The sequence below is a fragment of the Coregonus clupeaformis genome, unplaced genomic scaffold (assembly GCF_020615455.1).
Source record: "Coregonus clupeaformis isolate EN_2021a unplaced genomic scaffold, ASM2061545v1 scaf0325, whole genome shotgun sequence".
Lineage (NCBI taxonomy): Eukaryota > Metazoa > Chordata > Actinopteri > Salmoniformes > Salmonidae > Coregonus > Coregonus clupeaformis.
In genome coordinates this window covers 15,657-38,042 of record NW_025533780.1, presented here as the reverse complement: position 1 = coordinate 38,042, position 22,386 = coordinate 15,657, and the positions used below count along the sequence as shown (strand labels likewise).

At 45.5% G+C, this 22,386-nt stretch overlaps 1 pseudogene; it reads right to left on the bottom strand.

Annotated features, from left to right (window-relative positions):
* Positions 1–1,634: 1,634 nt before the first annotated feature.
* LOC123484466 lies at positions 1,635–21,743 on the bottom strand (annotated as a pseudogene).
* Between the last annotated feature and the right edge of the window lie 643 nt (positions 21,744–22,386).

The following is a 22,386-nucleotide window of genomic DNA, read 5'->3' as shown; positions in this document are numbered from 1 at the left end:
CTCTTTATTTTAGATGAGGGCTGAAAGGGCCTCTGTATTTTAGATGAGGGCTGAAATGAGATCGCACAATCCCTAAGAATGTCACGCTAATTGAAGTCGACAAGAATACTAACAGCACCCTTTTGAACTACTGACATTGTACAGGGTGGATTAGGGAGCGATATTAACAACAGGTGACCGGTGAGGCTGAACAGTGGTGCTGCACACGGCCTGGCTGTCACAACTGCCCTGGTCAGACATGGGCTTTCACCAAATCAGAATGGGAGGAGGACAGAGTAGAGCGCGAGACGGACAGAGGCCTGCTACTGCTGCCGGTGCATACTGAGAAACACACTCCAGTAAACATGCATACAACATCGTCTTCCACATCTAGAACACTTCCGATGACATCACTTTTTTCAACTTCCTCTGTTCTCCAGTAGCTGAATTTCCTCTTCACTTCAGTTTCCTCCTCAATTCATGCACCTTGGTTGGAGCGAGGCAGTGCCAGTGTTCCTTTCCCTAATCACAGGCCAATAAAATGGCTATGAAAAACATTATCTTTATTTAGCATGTATTTCGTCAATTTCTTTACAAAGTAATTATATATATATATTTTTGGGGACACATATCACAAACAACAATTCCTATGAATGTAAAAACTAAAACAAAGGCAATATTGACGTCTTAAAAAGTGTGTGCTGACTTGAACTTGAAACGCTAGGAGATGAGCAAGCCTACACAGACTTCTAACAGTAGGATAAAACAAAAAGAGACATCTTCATGAAGCAGACAGTCCAATGTCACCACATCAATGAAAGTAGCTTCACTACTATACCAGACTAGATGTTACTGCAATAGTTTAGATATTATGCAGCACAACACTTAAAAAAAGTAATTAAAATGTCCAGATACCAGTCATTCTTTTGAAAAGTGTTAGCAGTAGAACAATTGGCATTAAATATATATTGTGTACATATTATTCGCAATATGTCCTCTATGCAGAGAAAGCTGACCATGCACCTCTGCAGTGCTCACACTAACCACATTAAATAGCTCATGCCATGAAATTATCTTTGTCGAGAAGCACCCTCTAACACTAGCTTGTTTTTCATGTATTTATCATTAAAAAAATTCATCAGATAAATTACATGGGATATATTATTTCTATGGGGTTTTAACATATTACACATCCCCCTCCCCCATGTGCTTGGCAGACAGTGTTCCTGACTCACCATGCTACATTAAAATCTAGCACTGCTGTGATTTATATACACCGATCCCAGATCAGCCAAAGAGCCCACGGGGCCTCTGGCTCTAATACAGTAGTAATGGTGGCCATAGCTTAGTCATCTCTCAGTCGCACAGTGGATTCATCTCCAGCGCAGTGGATTCTGTCCAGTCAACCAATGAGCACACACCCCTCACCTCTTTCACTACATTTTACATTTTCGTCATTTAGCAGACGCTCTTATCCAGAGTGACTTACAGCCACTACAAACCAGTCTTTAGGAAAGGTAACAATACAGGCTCCCACCCCCCCACACCACCCTACAGAGATCAACAACAACCTTCCAGATAGTTCTATATAACAGAGATATAAGAGTTTATGTCTCCCCTGAACTAGATGCTGGGTATGTATGGGTGTCTGGGGATTAGTTGGGCCACAGCCCTGTCCGGTCAGAGACTGCCGATGTTGGGGAAACTCTTGAGCTTCTCTGGGAAGTCGTCCTTGTAGAGGACTGGGTCTGCACGGTGTTCCACTACCTTCAGGGGCATGGTGCCAAACACCGACGCAAACTTGTTGATGCACTCCGATCTGGAGAAGTGAACAGAAGTTACCAGCGTTAACAATTTGAGGCAATCAACCACAGAAAAATAACACGTCCAGATATTGTAAATCCACTACTTCCTCTATGAATATTGATTTGGCATATACACACAATTTCTAGAGTTGCTAGGTGATGAGCATGCTCAGTGCAGGACCTACCTCTCTACCATGTGTGTCTGGTCCAGGGACAGACCGTCAATGGCTGTGCACTCAGGACACTTGAACTTCTTCCTTGGGGTCACCTAAATGGAACCAGGACAGTGACCTTTACAATCTGTTAATCTACCATTCCCCCATTGCTACGCAACTAAAAACCGTACAGTATGGCATCTACTGTGTGGAGATCAAATCCCTGTGCAGATGAGAAAAGTCCATAACCATCATAGTATTGCTTAAACGGATACTTCGGATTTTGGCAATGAGGCCCCCTTTATCTACTTCCCCAGAGTCAGATGAACCCGTGGATACCGTTTTTATGTCTCTGCATGCAGCTTGAAGGAAGTTGATAACTAGCGTTAGCGCAATTGCAAGCAGATACCATAGACTTCCAGTCATTGCGCTAATGCTAGTTAGCATTTGCTTGAAACTACCTCTAACTTCCTTCATACTGGATACAGAGACATAAAAATGGTATCCATGAGTTCATCCAACTCCGGGAAGTAGATAAAGGGCTTCATTGCCCAAATCCGAAGTATCCTTTAAGTCGCACTCCACTAGAATTTGATAAACCCATTAGATAAAGTCATGCTAGTTGTGAAAGCAGGTCCAGCAGTGGTTGTAGCAGCAGAGTGTGATTGAGGGCAGTTGGGTTGTGGGAGGATGTTGTGCTGCTGTATACCTGAGTGGTCATTAAAGCCCAGGGCATGCTGCTTGCGTGCCGAGAAGAAACAGCTGTATGCTCTTTAAAGGGGGTGATGTATGGCCTTCCTCCGGTCTTACCCACCCCACCAGTCCATCTTACTCCAGACTGGAGATCAGTGCTGAGGAGGACATGTGGGAGATATGTGGGGTGGGGCTAGCCTACTGCAGGCGCAGAGAGAGGGAGGAGTAGGCATTGCTTTGGGGTAAGTGAGCCCTGGTGAGCTTAGAAAAACATTGTCGGAGGGGGAGTGGCAGTCAGTGACACCCAGATAAGAGAGGTTAAGGCTGGGCTTTAGGGGCTGCTTGTGCACCTGGACACGGTCACTGCATTGGGGAGGTATCGGGGGCACAGAGGGGTGAGAACTGATCAGAGACAGAGCCTCTGTCAGGACGGGACTGTAAAAACCAAATATTGCTGCATTCTGGGGACGTTTCCACCTCTGTGGAAGTTGGAGTTATGGCCTTCAGCTTCCTGATATGTGGTGTATGTTTTAGTACTGCTCCTACTGATATAGTAACATAGCTCCATCCCAAATGGCACCCTATTAACTAGGAAGTTCACTAACTTGGACCAGGGACCATAGGGCTCTGGTCAAAAGTAGTGCACTATTATAGGGAAAATAATGCCATTTGGGATGCAAGCCATAGCTCTGGTGAACATCCAATATTGAATTTAACCCCCTAATGACCTAATGTCAGCATAATGGGTTGGGTAGGACTGTTGTGTTCAGGTGGTGTGAGAACGTTGTGCACTGTACTGTACCTTTATGGGGGCTTTGCCAGTGATGTTGGCCACCAGGAAGTTCATGGCGATATCCTCACAGTTCATATGGGCGTCCACCCAGTTCTTGATGTCTCCTGGCATCTTGTACGTGTACAGGTAGTTAAAGTACTGGAAAGGAAAGAAGCCAGTGTCACTCAACATCAAAAATCAGCAAGCAGTGGAAACGGCATTAATGCAGATAAATACTGAAATACATTTAAAACATTTTTTATGTCATCCTACTCACTCGTGATATGATAAATGAGTCTAACCTCTGCCTTAGCAGAATGCCTTTGAATAGAGGGGATGTGTTTTCTCAAGAAGTATTTGCTTTGAATCAAAAGGAGAGCTTTTGGTTGACGAGTGAGACAGATAACCTAACCTCACCTATGACTCTTCCCTCTCTCTCTCTCTCTGTGACCTAACCCCGCCCCCCTCCACATACTGGGCATGGCAGAGGGACAGAGGGAGGTGGGGGTTCTGTCTGAGGCTAACCTTGTGGTAGAAGGCTGCTCCAGTCAGAACCATGGATACTTCGTTGGTCCACTCTGACTCGTACTTCCACTTCCCCATCTCGTGGTCCCACAGATGGAGCCGAGCCGGTACCCCACCAGCCGGTCTGAGAACTCCCCTCCACACCTGAGGGGGATGGCGGGGGAAAGAGATGGTTAGACACATACCTTTAGGGTGGCAAAATTGGTCACTTTCCCCAAATTCCCAGGTTTTCCAGTAATTTTGGGAAAATTACAAGTTACTGGAGTTAGGCAACACTAAAAGCGTTCCAAGTAGCCTCCTCTCATCTTCAAAGGTAGTGCTAGAAGACCGCCATCACTGAGATTCTTTGAGCCCCAAGGTTCACTCTGTAAAGAGATGAAGGCTACATGCCCTGTCTGTGATGGGCAGAGCAGTGTGTGGAGACTGGATACCTGAGCCCAGCAGCCAGCAGCCTGTCCTGCTATTGGACCCAGCGAGAGGCAGTAGAGCCAGACAGACTTCCTTCCCCACAGCAACCTGCCTCTCATTTCATGTCATTATCCTCAAATTGTCCTCAATTGTCTCAATAGGTCCTAAATGCCTTCAGGTGAGTGCCAGGCCGGGCTGTAGTCATGGACAGCATCAGCTCTGGCCTGTCACCATCCATCACACATCAAACACATCTCCAGTCCCAGGCAGCCCATATACCACTACTGGAGGCCGACTTAAGCTCCCTGGATGCGTTTAAACTCTGGGGTCAGCTCTAAGTGGCCAGCGTTTACCTGCCATCAAGGGAGTATGAATGTACTAAGCCCAAGGTCAAGGTCCAACATTTGGGGTGAAAACTCCCAGGCGAGATCAGAGTATCCGCTCTCTCACCTCGTAGCCAAACTGCAGTTCGTCAGACGTCAGCATGATGATGTCGTCATCGATGGCCAGCACAGCCTCCGTCTCGATCTCTCTAGGGGGCGGTTGTGAGCTTGTTCTCTTTAGTGCCACCACCTTGAAGATTCCAATCTTTGCCATAAGACTCTAACAGAGGGACAGAGACAATGGGAATATGAGTGAGATGGCCTACATTGTACAGACAGTCATATAAAATCCATACTATCAATTGAGGCCTTGGCAAATGGGTCATTAACACTGTGTATCCTTGAAAAGCTCCAAGACATTAACTATGAAAATGATTTCCTCACATTCCAAATCTACATATACTGTATATTCATCACCTACCACATCAAATTAACTGCCAGTTTTATAGGTCAAACTAACATCTAACTTCAGTTGGAGATGAGTGGAGTTGGGCTGCCATCAAGGGAGACATTTCAAATGGCAATCCTAGTGGAAAACAGTGTGCTAGCAGTAAAACTACAATCACTGACTTGAATCCATCCCAACTTAATCATGTGCAAGCCTACCACCCAGTTCCTCTCAAGGCAGAGCAACAAAGTTAGCTTTTTTTAAAAGTAGTGTTTAGTGAGCTTGGGAAGTGTCCATGGCACGGCGCAGTGTCAACGATGGCACAGATGTGTCACCCCATTAAGGCTTTCAACTGGGGCCTGACAGCGCGGCGCTCCCAGCTGACCCGACCTCTACGTCTCCACACTAAACTTCATTTTATATTCACCCTGCAGTGCAGGGGAAATCACCTAACAGGGTTATTGCTTAGCTCTGATTGTAAGACTGAGCCTGGCCTTTTCTTTTGGCATCGGTTTGAACCCACAAACTGAACAACAATTTCTGCTGCTACCCATCTACTTTTCTGACTTCTCCAGGGCTACCAGCAGAGATCCTCTCCACTATAGAAACGAATCCTGCTCCAGTCCCCATCCTATGTAGTTCCTCCTCTCCATCCTGCAGTATTAGGGACTCCCAACCAGCAGGGCAGGGTTAGCTGTTTATGAGAAACAGACCAGATGGGGGGGGAGGGGGATAGTGGAAATTTATAACCCACTCCTCACATTCATGCGGTCTTCCATTACAGGTCACTTCAGGTCATAGCCTAAGATTGTATGAGTAAAATAAACTATCAAGTTAATCATGACAACCAAACAGTACAATCTCTGTGCATGTCAGAAGCAGAAGATAAAGTCCAACATAACACTAATAAAATACTACAATTCTAAACTTAAGCTCCACACTCTTCATTAAAATGCCAAGCGTGCAGGACTTGAGGAGCCAGCTTAGGGCTGCTTGAAATACACACAAATCAGGCCTTGTGAGGATGAGGAATCCTCCTCATCCCAAGCAAAGACCCCTAGTTATGCTTGTTAATTCTATGGTCACAAAGCTCCGGCCGGCTCCACTGACCCTCTAATCAAAGGCTACATGGGCCATTAGAGGGAGCTTCAAAGTGGCCCGCTTCTTCATTACATTACACAACTCTACTCAAGGATAGTTTAATTCCCTCTCTCTCCTCCTCCCCTGAGCTGTCAGGTGATAGCCTTAAACATCTCATACCTAATCGCCTCGTTAAGAGAATCATTAGACGAAAGCCATAAATAATACTAATATCAGCTTACTCTACACATCTCTAATGGGCTGTAAATGAGGGCTGTGGCGGTAGGACAGACCGGCAGCACTAGCAGAACACTGCACTCTGTTTGATGAAGTGGAGTGTCTGTAGGTGTGGGTGTAAGAGGACATATATCAACATGAATAACCTCTTCGTCTGCTTCCATGAGACCTGTTGACATCTGAAGGTTAGAATAGATTGCTGCTGCAGCTCCGAGTGGTTGGTGGGGTTTTTTTTGTCCACTGGTGGCAACATGCCACGAGTTGCTCTTTCCTAATTCTCCTGAAGCAAAGCCAGAGAGAGGTTTGGCTCCAGCCTCGACATGTCATGCTTTTCAGTGTCTAAACTTATGAGAGATGGGTCTTGCTCTACTGTTATCACTCATCTTCACTCGAGCTCCATTTTGGGTATTAAACAATGCATGTATATAACCTTCACTTCTTCTCTCATCAAGTTGGCAGTTAACTTGGAGTGTTCAACCACTTTCCCATTCCTTGTGTTATCGATCTGCCACTTTAGTCAATCTCTAAACAATAACACTTGATTTGACTCTATGTAGCTATAATAGGCAATCTGACAAACACTAATTCCCATTTTAATATCCAACATGGCATCATTGTCACTAAAAGGTTAACTCATGTAAACTCCTATTCTGGTGTGCTTATTTTAAGGTTAATATTTAATCAATAATGGTTTTTAATGAACATATAGGGAAGTCGAATCAGGGGTGTATTCACTAACCAAACGAACCCCAAAATCAAAAAAATTTCTTAAGTGTTCTGTAGCAAAATGTTATGCTACGGTGTGCGCTAATTACAGCCTAGGGCTCACCTTCAGGGGACCTCTCTGTTCTGGTTGTTTCCACACCCCAGTAGCTTGGCCAGGCTGGGAACCTTGGCGATCTCAGTATGACCCGGAAGGGGCTCTCGTGTCATGAGTCAGCACCACAGCAGTGAACCCTGGACCTCGGTGGGATGAGAGGCAGACCTGTTCCACTTCCCTTCTACATAAGCAAAGTTTAAATCGTCTCCTACAATGCAGTTCCTACTACTTCATCGTTCCTCCTGTCACGTTTCATTTTGATTCAGCAGTGAGGTCCCTGCAGTGATTTCCAGTATTTTTACTAGGAACGAATCATCTATTCATTTATTTTAAAGATTAATACTCACAACCGGGAATGCCAGGCCCCGCGAGTGGTCTGAATGCCAAGCACACTATAAAAACCTAGCTGAGCTGCTTCAGAGCACAGCTTAGGGAGTGTGTAAGACAGACAGACAGGCGACCACAAACAGTCAATTTGTTTTCATGCGAAGCTCCACCCTCATCTCAGTACGTGTGTAAATTGAGTCCACACACTCTGACTTGAATAATTTTTTGTCGATTTCGAAGAAGTGGCGTCTTGGCCTCTACTGCGGTTTCTACACTGCTCCTTTGGGATGTTATAAGTGTTTTTATCATGAAGCTCTGGTGAGCTCCATGCAGCAGGGTCCAGATGAGTTCTAAGCGGGGCAGGGGGGGGGGGGGGTAGGCGTGTCGTCCTGTCTACTGCCAGTGTGGGACTTGGCTCCTCTTCCTGCCCCTCTTAAAATGGCCCGTTAACTTTGGAAGATGCACAGGCCCTAGCCTAATCGTGACGCTGTAAAAGATCTGGCAGTGCAGAGAGCCCTCTGATGCAGTGACACACACACACACACAACACCCTCAATCCAGTCCTCTAAACTAACATATAACAACAATTGCATTTTGAGTAATGTGATTACACAACAGTACAATTTGTGGACATCCGACACAGAGGGACTCACTGCAGCAGCTTAAAGTGGCCTACAATGCAGGTTAGATCATCTACAGATGTCTTCACGCTTCCGTTCTCTGATAGCGTAGCATTATGTTATTATGTGGTTTTAACCCTTAATTAACTGTCAAACACATACCTACATTCTCAAATAAAGGAGGTTGCAGCTGACTTAATCAAACTGTATCAAAGACCCCCCATAGCCTCCAACCTGCCACTAGAGAGATGTTCAAACCTCTTAGGGAGGGAATGGAGATTTAAATAAAACTGTGGGCTTCTTGAGGTGCTTCTCCCTGTTCTGCTGTAGGCAGGTGGTTCCAAACAGACTGGTGTTTCTGTCTCTTCCAACACTCCACCATGTCTGTCCCAAAACATGGTCACCCTATATACCCTACATCATCATTCCTCACCAATAAAAATCAATAATTTTAGCAAATGGAAATTCTCTGTGGTGGTGTGACACTTACATACAAGCAGAGGGGAAATAATAAATAACACGGTACACATAAGTGGTGAGATGAATAGATGAGAAAGGGACCACTTAAGTCATTAGTCAGATGAGAGAAACAGGATGAAAGAAAGACAGCCACTTCTCCGATGTTAATTAGCTCAGTTAAAATGAGTTCACTGGTTACAATGCTCAATTTACACAAGCGAAACATGCAGCCATTTGGGTGATTTAGGCTACACATTATTGCGATAGTGTTTGGAAAAGTAGATCAACGCAAATCCATGTAAACATCCTCATAATGCAGCATTTAGACCAACGTGGCATTTGAATGTTTTGGACAAACACAGTGTTTTCTACTCAATAACAAATGATTTCCCAAGGTGAAGTGGGAGTAAGAGGGGTTGGGTTAAATGTGGAAGACACATTTCAGTTGAATGCATTCAGTTGTACAACTGACTAGTTATCCCCCTTACCCTTTCCTAACAGCCGCTCCAGTGATGACTGGCAGCAAGTCCATCTAGCCAGCATGGGGCCTTTGATTTGTGTGGTGTGTGTGTGTGGTGTGTGTGTGTGTGTGTGTGTGTGTGTGTGTGTGTGTGTGTGTGTGTGTGTGGATGCACATACATGTATGCATGCGTGTGTCAAAACAGCGAGTAAGGCCAAAATGGATCCCAGATCGAGTGAGGTTGCGGTTGGTCCATTTAAAAAGATTTGAATTCCATCCCTGGACTTTGAAGTTGATGGACAGAAAACAGTTGGATCAGAATAATGTGAGTGATGATTGCCTACCAGGGATTAGGAGAAGCAGAGATAGTGCAGCCTTCACATCTTCTCAAGAGTCCTGATATGAGCACATTCCCAGTGCAGGCATCTGCTCTCTGCCAGTGAAGGAATTGTCTGCCAGGTTTCTTGGCCCATTTAAACCACTGAACAAGCCCCGACTTAGCCTAAATGGAAATGTTAGATGTCCTCTAGAAACCAAAGGTCAAGCTAAATAAATAATCAGTTCCCATTTACCATGAATATTCATTACTATGAAAGGTGTAATTAATTGGACCGAGACCCGTTTTTTTTGCAAACCACGTCGTTGTTTACAGCACTCCCAAGCATGGAGGGTTCACACCAGTCCAAACGAACCGAACTAAGAGCGCAAAAGTGCCAGAGTTCGGAAAACCCCCCACTCCAAACCAATTTGATATGAAGCCCCCTAAGATACAAAGTATCTTAAAAACCTTCAGCCACCTTTCAAAGGCGGAACAGGATTACCTGTCTTACAACTATGCCCACTACTGCCAAACAAAAAGCAGCCTCGTCTGTCCCACCCCTAGCCTGACAACTCTTCTAAAGGCACTGCTACTAGCAAAGAGCCTGTGAAATGTGCCTTTCAATTATGACCCCGAACGAAGGATACAGAACAGCAGAGAAAAAAAAGGCTTGATTTATTTAGTGTTCTGTTCCAATTCTCCTCGACGTGTTTCCACTGAATACGTAGAGATAGCCACTTCTCCAGCATTGGAATGGTAATAGGTCTGTGGCCCTGCACAATTAACCTCTTGTGGGCTGGGACCGAGACAGCAGACATAAATGATGACGATTAGTTGGGGAAAAAAGCAGACAGGAGTTTCTGACAGAGAGAGGTGGGTAATGTCAAGTGTAACTGTTGATTAACCAGCTACCGCTCCAAAAAAAGGCAATACTGGCTGTGATTGAGCAGTTGCTTGAGTAAAAAGTCCTTAGTCCTAAAGTGTTGTAGAGCTTTGAATTACTCTGAGAAGCCAAGCATTGTAAACATAACTTTAGTCAGAGTCAGTGTGACTTGACTTGTTCAGACCAACATAACCTGACTGGCTCACATATCACCAACCATTGGTAGGACTGGGTAGGCCTGTCCAATAAGGAAGAACATGCCCCCCCTTCTCTACCCCACAGACAGACAGACAGACAGACGGAGGTAGGGATGGATGGAGGCCGGAGCTGCATGTGGTGTCTTTGGGGACTGCAGCAGATCAGGCTGGGCTGATTAACAGCCCCTGAGAGGTGGTAGCTGAGCCAAGCTGTCTGCATCCCCACACTCCCACAACCACAGAGAGGTTACACACACACACACCCACACACACACACATCGTGTGAGAGAGCGAGAGAACACTGTTTAAGGAGAACGTGTGTGCTGCAGTCCCCCAAAGACACCCCTGCCAGCTCCGCCCTCCATTCTCCTTAAACGTGTTCTCCCCTACGCATACACACAATGACTCAAACACTAGGCACGTATTTTTCACCGCACTGAGGCATCCTCCAAGTACAGAACTGCTGACACAAACTCACTGGCTGTTTCAGCAGTACTGGTTGTTTACCAAGCAGCCAAAGACCACTTGGCTAGGCTACATGTGTGGAGAGAGGGCGCTATAAAGAGGAGGAAGCTGCCCTGCCACTCGGCCGATACACTGGGAAAGACTTACCAGGGAAATACAGCATGCTGGGAAAACTGTTTCATATCTGCCACTGTGGGAGTCGGTCACTGTGTTTTTCTGTTTTGTGAGGCCAGCACCGTAGTGTCAGGTCACACATCAATACCACACACTGCAGACTGCACCCCCCATAAATATGACTCGTATGTCTAAGAAGATTCAGTGGGTAACCACAGTAAAACACAATAACATTATCAATGGTGTGGCTAGAGAGGCATAGATTATAGCAGGCTCCAGTGTAAGACTTTTGATGTATCCAATCATGTTGAACACATCTAGCCTAAAACACATCTTTCCACTCTTTAAAGAAATACCAACTAGAGGTATCCTCACCACCACAGGGGGGTTGTTCCACTGTTCGTAGGAGCTGCAGCATAGGGGTAGATGCAGTCATTGATGATCTGAAGCGTTGTCATGCCGATGGCCTTCATGGAGCTAGAAGTAAAGCGTCCAGAACCAGCGGGACTGAGGAGAGAGAAGACAGAGTTATTATTGGAATAAAAACATATGGTCTGGACTCTGGACAAACAAACAAGCTGTTATGTCCTTGAACACACACATTCAAAAGGCATCCCTGTGACTCGAGAACAGGAAGGACTGGTCTAGACGGTTAGGAATCTCTTTAACATCATCTGTCCTACAGCAGGCCAATACTTTCTACAGCTCACCTGCCTTTCAAAGCACAGTGCAGCCAAATATCAACCTTTTGGCCAGTGGTTCCCAACCCTTTTTTCGGTTACTGTACCACCAACTGAATTTTGCTCTGCCCAGAGTTCCCCTAAGTACCCCCTCATGTGCATTTGACCAGTAAGCCTATGGTCTCATAGAGTCTTCTCAAGTACCCCCCTGTGGATAGGCCAAGTACCCATACGGGTCCTATTAAACCTGGTTGGGAACCCCTGCCTAAGGCAATATAGATAGGCCCATTGGGACTATAATACGTTTGATCCAAGATGTATGCAAACTACGTACGCATCTACCTCTAGTTGTGCATCAGAAATGTACTTTTAGTCAATTCACTACCAGTCCATGGTAACAACAAGGAGCATTACAGTACCAGAGGGAAGGTGTAGCCTAGCAGTCAATCATATTTCAATGCAGATGTTACTAGTACACCATCCCCAGGCAGCACCCCAGCGTCCCTGGTGCTCCCCTCCCACTGATCCATTAAGAGACATCAAGGGACAGCTATGGAGGGAGAGGAGCCCATAAGAGTTACTGATCCTTAAAACAGAACTGTCTCCTGCCAGAGGCGCTCATGTCAGTGTGACCCGACTCCACCTCGACAGGTCTTAGGTGACACTGAGTGGCACTCTTTAACAAGCGGGGCGCTATTTGTTAAGCAGCCTGTAAACACAACGTCTAGACCACAGAGGGTAGTGCGTACGGCCCAGTACATCACTGGGGCCAAGCTTCCCCTGCCATCCGGGACCTCTATACCAGGCGGTGTCAGAGGAAGGCCCCTGAAAATTGTCAAAGACTCCAGCCACCCCTAGTCATAGACTGTTCTCTCTGCTACCGCACGGCACTACCGGAGTGCCAAGTCTAGGTCCAAAAGACTTCTCAACAGCTTCTACCCCCAAGCCATAAGACTCCTGAACAGCTAATCATGGCTACCGACTATTTCGGAACTGCCCCCCCCACTCCCATCCTTTTTACGATGCTACTACTCTGTTAATTATTTATGCATAGTCACTTTAACTCTACCCACATGTACATATTACTTCCAACTACCTCAACTAAGTGCCCCCTACATTGACTCTGCCGTACCCCACTGTATATATAGCCTTCCACTGTTATTTTATTTTACTTCTGCTCTTTATTTCTCAACACTTTTTTGTTGTTGTTTTATTTTTACTTTCTTGTTAAAAATAAATGCACTGTTAGTTAAGGGCTGTAAGTAAGCGTTTCACTGTAATATCTGCACCTGTTGTATTGGGCATGTGACAATAAAATTTGATTTGATTTGATACTGGACCCCTTAACTCCAACAGACATTTGACTGGTTAGCCAGAGCACACCCTGGAAACTATTCCCACAGCCAGAAACTCAAGATATTTGTAGCATATTTGTTGGGTGAGAATAACACCCACAGCTGAAGAGGTTCTCCCCTGTTTGGGATTAGGAACAGAGGAGGATCCAGAGAGGAATGGACAACAACAACAGTGATAGCATAGGCTGCTACAGCTTAGTCAATGAGCCCACCGTTTTGCTAGAGCTGTGGTAGTCTTGGCCTGGCTACAGGGCTCTGTCCTTCATAGCAGTGGAGCAGCTCGTCCTATTGACTGGTGTGTTTGTTGTCGTATCGTCTACAGAGAGCTCTCAGCGGCACACGAGAAGGGACCAGCCCCCCACTCCAGCCCTTAGTCCCCTTTAACACTAGAGAAATACAAAAACAGCTTTTATTTTTTTATGGAGGGGGTGAGGAGCATTCAAAAATACTTTCTAATCTCAGGGGGACCACAACGGCCCATAAATCAGCCAGTGATGAAAGTTCCCTTTCCGACTGGGAGGAGGCAAAAAGCAAACTGCTCCAGCCCAAGAGGCCCTGCCCCCCCCCTAGCGCCTGCAGGAATTTTTTATGAGGAGAGAAGAAGAGACGGAGTCACAGGAGAGGAGGAGAGGAAAAAGGCAGGCGGTCTGCTTCACTGCAGCACTGTCGTTCCCTTCCTCTAACATACCTCGCTTGCTAAGTAGGCTGAATTCTCTTTGAGGTGTGCTTGAACTTGGACCATAAACAACATCCATGAATTCAAAACTGATTTGGCTAACCTTTGCTACTGCAACTAAAATAAATGTAATTACTAGCGCCTCTTAATAAGATATAAAAATCGGGTAAAAGTAAAATTGTCATGTCAACGATTCTTTGTTTAGCACAAACTTGCTTAGGAGGACATTGTAGTATTACCAAGATGACACTCAACTGATCATCAATAGTGGTTGATGAGAGTCAACTGTGTGACAGAAGCCAGACTTTCAGGACCAGGTTCAAGGGAACAACCCAGTCTACCATCTCTTTCTCTAGCTATACTCTGCTGTCTGTCAACTCCTTTTAGACAGGGAGGGTTCAGACAGGTTTACATTAGGCTTGGTACTATAGCTGCAGCCCTGTGATTGAGAAGTACTCATTTTAGCTGTACTGATCTAACAAAGCATGCATGTATTCTATTCCTAGGGTCTGAACCAAACAAGGCTCACAGGAATGCCTGAGTTGACCACCGCTAACATTTAGCAGCTGTTAAGCACTTAGCTCACAATTTGGGACCTATGTCGATGCTACCACATCACATTTTGAAGAAGAAAAAAAACTATCTCCTGAAATGATGCTGCTGGCTACTGATGGATTAGGAGTTTCTATATTTGACCTTAGTTGTGAGGCCCTGTATAAGTTAACAGAATGTCTCCTCAATTACCCAATTATCCTTCAATTGAGGACTTAGTAAATCATACAGATAGTCAATCAAAGCTGACATGGAGTCATGAGTAAGGCTGCGTTTAGACCTGGCAGCCCAATTCTGATCTTTTTTTCCACTAATTGGTGTTTTGACCAATCACATCAGATCTTTTCAAATCAGATCTTGTTCACAGCTGATGTGATTGGTCAAAAACCAATTAGTGAAAAGAAGATCAGCATTGGGCTGCCTGTCTAACTGCCAGCCTATGTGTATTTTAGGCACACTAGACATATGGTCAGAGACCTTTTAAGCCCAGAAAGGATTGAAGAGGACAGCGTGTGAAATCAGACTAGTTAGGCCCTCTGTTGGACAGTCAGTAAATACTTCACTTCAGCTCTTAAATAAGATCAATCAGGAAAAAATGTTATGTCCCTACAGCTCTTATAAAAAATATTTAATATAGAAAATCATGTCCTAAAAAAAAAAACATACTACATAATATTGCACACGTCAAAATGAGTTTTAGTTGACAATGTGTTGTCTATACTATGGGGACCAGCTCAGTGATTCCCAAGTGTCCTCTCCTCTCCAGCCAGTGAATGTGAGTGTAGTGAGGAGTCTCTCCAGATGTGTGCAGGTGTGGACTGATATGGAATGGGCTCTACAGCACCCTATAAATCCTGGATAAGATGGGCCTTTGTGCTCGGCCCCACCCCACCCTTACACGTCCTGAGCCGGGCTCCAACACCCTCCTCCCGTCAGTCCTGCAGGGGCCACAGGCACGCACACGGCACAGTGACATACCTACCCCTCACATTCCCCCTGGTTTAAGATGTACTCACTACTCAACTCAGACCAATATAATTTTGTTGTGTTCCTCTGATCTCCAGTGAATTGATAAAATGTTTATTATCAGTATTTGTTTTAACCCAAACAAACTAAAATCCTCCCCCTTATCATCAGTCCTCATCTCTAATGAGAACCCTTTCCTGACATGCCTGCAGCTATGGAAGACAACTGATTACACATATCATAGCTAAATTCCAAGCCCTAGACACAGACTGACAGAAACACTAAGAGCAGTGGATAAGCATTTCAGATCCACACAGCAACAGAGACAGGAGGGCGGCCCCCAAGGGAAGCCATGTTCTAGGCAGGGCAAATGAAAGAACTCCAACAGGGTCTCTGAGCTGTGGGTCTAATATGTCTGTTTGGCCAGTCTAATTGGTAAATGGACTAGCGTTGATACAAGGGAATGAGAAACAGCTTGGACGTGCAGAACTCTCTCAGAGGGCTTTCACTTCTGTTTATTGAGGCTCAGTTGGACCAGTGAAAAGAGGGGACTTGTCATTGATTTGGCTGCGACTGAAACTAACACTGAAGAACCTTTATAAGAGCTTTTTAATCAAGATTGGGAACATGAGGAGACAATCCAAACTGACAACAGGACAGAAACTCCAGTCCTAAGGGCTCATTACAACATGTATGTCTAACGCCTTCAGACTGCCTGTGTTATGGCTTCCATTGGGCTGACAGTGAGCACAGGTTGGAATGGGAGCGTGAAAGTCAAACCTCCTTTGACCCCGCCTTCACACTAACTTAACCTGAGAGGGCAGGGAGGCACTTTCTCCTGAGGTTTATTAATCTGGAAATAGACTATTACTACAACTCTATAAAGAGTTTCTCATTTTATTTTATAACCTTTATTTAACCAGGTAAGCCAGTTGAGAACAAGTTCTCATTTACAACTGCGACCTGGCCTATCCCCTATACAGTGAGGGAAAAAAGTATTTGATCCCCTGCTGATTTTGTACGTTTGCCCACTGATAAAGATATGATCAGTCTATAATTTTAAATGGTAGGTTTATTTGAACAGTGAGAGACAGAATAACAACAAAAAATCCAGAAAAACGCATGTCAAAAATGTTTTAAATTGATTTGCATTTTAATGAGGGAAATAAGTATTTGACCCCTCTGCAAAACATGACTTAGTACTTGGTGGCAAAACCCTTGTTGGCAATCACAGAGATCAGACGTTTCTTGTAGTTGGCCACCAGGTTTGCACATATCTCAGGAGGGATTTTGTCCCACTCCTCTTTGCAGATTTCTCCAAGTCATTAAGATTTCGAGCCTGACGTTTGGCAACTCGAACCTTCAGCTCCCTCCACAGATTTTCTATGGGATTAAGGTCTGGAAACTGGCTAGGCCACTCCAGGACCTTAATGTGCTTCTTCTTGAGCCACTCCTTTGTTGCCTTGGCCGTGTGTTTTGGGTCATTGTCATGCTGGAATACCCATCCACGACCCATTTTCAATGCCCTGGCTGAGGGAAGGAGGTTCTCACCCAAGATTTGACGGTACATGGCGCCGTCCATCGTCCCTTTGATGCGGTGAAGTTGTCCTGTCCCCTTAGCAGAAAAACACCCCCCAAAGCATAATGTTTCCACCTCCATGTTTGACGGTGGGGATGGTGTTCTTGGGGTCATAGGCAGCATTCCTCCTCCTCCAAACACGGCGAGTTGAGTTGACGCCAAAGAGCTCGATTTTGGTCTCATCTGACCACAACACTTTCACCCAGTTCTCCTCTGAATCATTCAGATGTTCATTGGCAAACTTCAGACGGGCCTGTATATGTGCTTTCTTGAGCAGGTGGACGTTGCAGGCACTGCAGGATTTCAGTCCTTCACGGCGTAGTGTGTTACCAATTGTTTTCTTGGTGACTATGGTCCCAGCTGCCTTGAGATCATTGACAAGATCCTCCCGTGTAGTTCCTGGGGTGATTCCTCACCGTTCTCATGATCATTGCAACTCCACGAGGTGAGATCTTGCATGGAGCCCCAGGCCGAGGGAGATTGACAGTTCTTTTGTGTTTCTTCCATTTGCGAATAATCGCACCAACTGTTGTCACCTTCTCACCAAGCTGCTTGACCGATGGTCTTGTAGCCCATTCCAGCCTTGTGTAGGTCTACAATCTTGTCCCTGACATCCTTGGAGAGCTCTTTAGTCTTGGCCATGGTGGAGAGTTTGGAATCTGATTGATTGATTGCTTCTGTGAACAAGTGTCTTTTATACAGGTAACAAGCTGAGATTAGGCTCCCTTTAAGAGTGTGCTCCTAATCTCAGCCCGTTACCTGTATAAAAGACACCTGGGAGCCAGAAATCTTTGATTGAGAGGGGGTCAAATACTTATTTCCCTCATTAAAATGCAAATCAATTTATAACATTTTTGACATGCGTTTTTCTGGATTTTTTTGTTGTTATTCTGTCTCTCACTGTTCAAATAAACCTACCATTAAAATTATAGACTGATCATGTCTTTGTCAATGGGCAAACGTACAAAATCAGCAGGGGATCAAATACTTTTTTCCCTCACTGTATGTGCATAAAAAATCCCCAGCAAAGGGATTCAGTCTATTTGAATGTTAGCTGAAGAAAAGATGTGATCTGACTGTTACCTGTCTTTGCATCTCCTCCACCTGCCTGTGAGGGATACTCTTCAGGATCGTGTACATCTCTGGGAGCTTCTCCTCTGGAATGACCACGGATGCCCTGTACAATACACACACACACAAAACAAAGAAAGAAAAATATCAGTCAGTCTCTATGTCAATGGCAAAAACATCCACTGGTATTAAACTAGATCAGAAATCACAATACGAGCTCAGGAAATGTAATGCTGATATATGTGTTGAAGTTGGTTGGAGTGAGATCATGAGCGGTGTCTTTAGCGTACCTCTTCCAGTCGAGGACCTCAGAGAAGGGCAGGATGTATGAGTCTGCTAGGATGACAGGGACACAGCCAGCCTGCAGCACATCACTGAGGGTGGCCTGTCCCAGCCGAGCCCCGCGCAGCACCACACAGAACGACGACTCCTGGGGAACACAGACAACACAGATTACCACAAGGTATCATAGACATATCAAAGGTACATGGTTTTATGACATAGCTGTCTCCAAACTAAGGAAGCTTAGACGGGTCAAAAACAGACTAACACAATATTAGTGGGCAGCTTGTGTTTGGTCAGAGTCTGATAAAATGACTGCATGAACTGTCAAGGTTGCCTCCCATATGGAAGAGTTGAGGGTGGGGAGGGCAATGTTATGGTGGACTACTTACAGATGTTAAAAGGATAAAAGCAGGCAACCCTAAATATTCTTCTAAAATTCAGGCATCACTTCTGGCAAACCTTTCCACTGTCAGAGGTGGAGGATAAGGGGGGTGCTTTCACTGAGATTCTGCCACCACAACCCTCCCACAACCTCCACCCTTCCAGGCCCTCTCCTTGGTGGGACGTCTGCCAGATGTGCGGCCACGCTGCACCCAGACCACATGATAAGCGCACTTCCTGTCTAGACAGGCCAGGGATGGGCTGGAGATGCACTCTGAGCAGACAGACAGTGCAGAGGCACACCGGTTGACTGACTGTCACAGATATTGCTGTAGAGTTTCCCAGGTATACCCCGCATTAAGTTACCCACATAAATAGACTGCTAACTCTTAGAGTTGACCTACACAGCTGAGCAGAGCCCTCTTAAATGCATTAAAGTCTGATAATGGCCATGCAGATCTATGTTAAACATTTCCCCCTAAGCTGTATAATGTCTACAAGTGTGTGTACATGTTAGTCTAGTCTGAACGGTAGAGGGTCTCTGTGTGGGTCTCACCTGGAGGATCTGGGGGTAGTCGAACACCTGGCCCTTGTAGCAGCGTTTCCTAGCTGAGGCAGCTCCCTGAGAGAGGTTGCTGCACTTGTCCAGGAGGAGCAGGGCCTCCCCGTTCTCCTCCTTCAGCCTCTCCAGCTCTGCCCGGTACTCACGGTGGATGGCCGTCTGAGACGACAGGATGAAGTAGCGCCGGGGCCTGCAGCCGGGACAACATTAGAAATAATGGAAAACTGTGAGTGATGATGGTGACTCGACAAGATAACTTCACAAATGTTCCCACTGTCACATGAAGTGAGGTTGTCTTGCTTGAGGAAGTGATAAGAGCCCTATGCTAGGTGCTGAACCAGGGTGGCGGTGGTGTTGCTGCTCACCCAGGCTGTCTCTCGGGCAGCTCCACATCTGCAGACAGAGGGCTGTACACAGGGATGCTGACGTCATAACCCTGCCTGTAGGTCCACGTGGAGAAGCCTCCCCTGCAAGCAGAGCCCTAGAACACACACACAAACGTATCCAATGTTACACCACTGTCACATGAGGCTTACATACTTAAGACGGAGAGAAGAGACAGCTATATAGAACTTTGCTGCAAGACAATACATGACAGATGTGCATATGCCCTGGCTGTTTCTTGTCATATCTGCTTAACAACGCTATTGAGTAACATGAAGATCTTGAGAAGTATTCGCATGGACAAAAGGAGGCTGCCTAAACTTCATCCTTTTGTAAATCTGTGAATGTAATAGTTAACTGAGAACTGACGAACAATCTTTATGGCGTCCTACCTGTGCATGCAAGCACAACCTCACTCACACACACACAGGCCTATATATACACACACAGCTGGTTCTGATGAGGCCCCACGCCAAATGGAGCACAGCTGGATGAGCCCAGGAAATTCCCTACAGCTCCAGATAAGTGTTCATCGTCTCAGGGCTTTCTGTTCATAAAACCCACCTTTTCCACCCAAAAGGAGTGAGCGGCCAAGAGCAAGGCTGGGAAACATGGCCTCTCTCTGTGGCAGTAAATACCAGGAGATTAGGCATGTCTGCCCGCTCAAAGCCGCTAGAGGTTCTGTCATCTCTGGACTACTTTTAAGTACTACTTTCTTCTTAGCTTAATATTTTTCAAGCCACCCTGTAATTATATGCACGTTCTGTAGTTGTGTTGGAGATAAAAGATGGAATTGAATCTGGATTATCTAGTCAAGTTAAACTACATAAAATTGAGGGGGAAAACTATGAGTCAACTTAACAAAAATGTAAAAAAATAATAATAATACTATTCTCTGAACATAACATCAGACATGTAAGGAAAACTGAAAGCTAAGTTAACGCCATGCTTCCCTCTAGTGGTGGTCTCGGTAGAACAAAATATGCCTGGTAGCAACTCTGCTAACAAACAATATTAGCTGAATGTCAAGGTTGATTGATGAACCAAAAAACTAAAATGTGAGTTTATCCAACTATATTAATTGTAATTTACTTTCTTTTTTCTGTGCTGGGTTTATTAGTGTTACCTGTCTCTTGGCACATCAAGGGCTGTGTTGTAGTCTGGAGGTCCTCCAGGTAACATGTTGAACAGAAGGTGGTTCATCCCTTTGTCCCACCTGGAAACATACATCTTTAGGGGTCAAAAACCTTCAAATGTGTGCACTTAGATATCTGAAATGGGCGGATAGATCAATGTAGTAGACGAGAGAGGGGAGAGGAAGAATGACAGAGAGGGTAAAGAAGGATAAATACATATGAAGAGAGAATTCCCAGCTTTGGGGTGGAGGAGATAACAGTGCAACCCGAGCAGTGTGCAGGAAAGGTTACCTGGGGAGCATGGCCAGAGCCTGGGCAGTCTCCCGAATGCGCAGAGAGTTCTGATTGAGCACATCGATAGAGGGGACGAACAGGCATGCCCTGGTGACGTCGTCAGTGTAGAACTCACTGTCGGAGATGGCACTGAGCAGGTCATTGTACTCTCGGGACAGGCCTGTGCTGCTGATGGGCACTCCTACCTCATCCACAAAACGCTGCAGAGGATAGATGTACACCTGCCAGACAGACACACACAGTCATTTCTGATGGTCCACTATACTGCTGTTTGATTTATAACATCCTTCAAGCCTTCAATCATGTGGTTAAAAAGACAAGGTTCAGAGACCAAGAATAGCAGATAAAACAAAGTTCACATATCTGTAATTTGTGGTGTGTGATGGATGGAGAATAGGCTCACCTTGATTCTATTCTTAGGGTTGTAGCCACATCGATACACATCAAAACAAGTGTGCATTCGGCAGCTAAGGTCCCCCCTCTCAGGAATAGGGTTGGACACAGGCAGTCGGACTAGAGGTGCATCGTGCACGCTGCGTCGGTCCAGGCTCCAGTCTGCCGTTGATTCGATGGAGTGTGGCCAGAACTGGAACATCCCTGTGGCGATGAGTCCCAGCAGCACCACAGAGAACAGGGTGATGTAGTAGATGCGGTGTTTGGTCTTCATCCGTGGAATCAGAGCTGGGCCCCGTGAACTGTACTTTCCTGACGTGTACATGCTGAGCCTGACCATTCAACCACAGAGAGAGAGAAATATTAGCATGGCTCCTGGTCCGTTGACACACAGCCAGGGTATGCATCAGTCTAAAATGGCTTCCTCTCCTAGAGAAAATTAAGCCATTTTGGACCACTGTCAGAGTTACAGCAAGAAATAAACAAGTTACTGTAACGTTAATTGGCCTTGCCTAAACGAGCCAGGCAGTTCTCGTTATACAAAACTACATAACGACTTTAACCCAGTGACCGCTTACAACACTAGCTGTCAATCAAAGGCATTCCAGTATGCCAATCAAAGGGATTCTAGTGAGGTAAAGCTAGCTAACGACAACAGGCCAAACTGAACAACTAGCTAATGTAGCAAACCATATAACTTAAATACTCTGGCAGCACATTAGTAAACTCAATTTAGCTAGCAGACTGGATGGCGAGTTAGCTAACGTTAGCTACATTGACGTTCAACGATTTCTTCATGGATTCGCTAAAACCAACTAGTTAAGTCGGCGTTTATTATAAAATACCACGGGAAAAATACCAAATATCTATAGTGTATATAGCTAGCTAACATCACACTTTCATGATAAACCGAAATCTTGAAAAGTAAAAGCAAGTAGCCAGCTTCAAGCTTAGCTAGCTACTACGCGTTAGCTGGCTAGCAG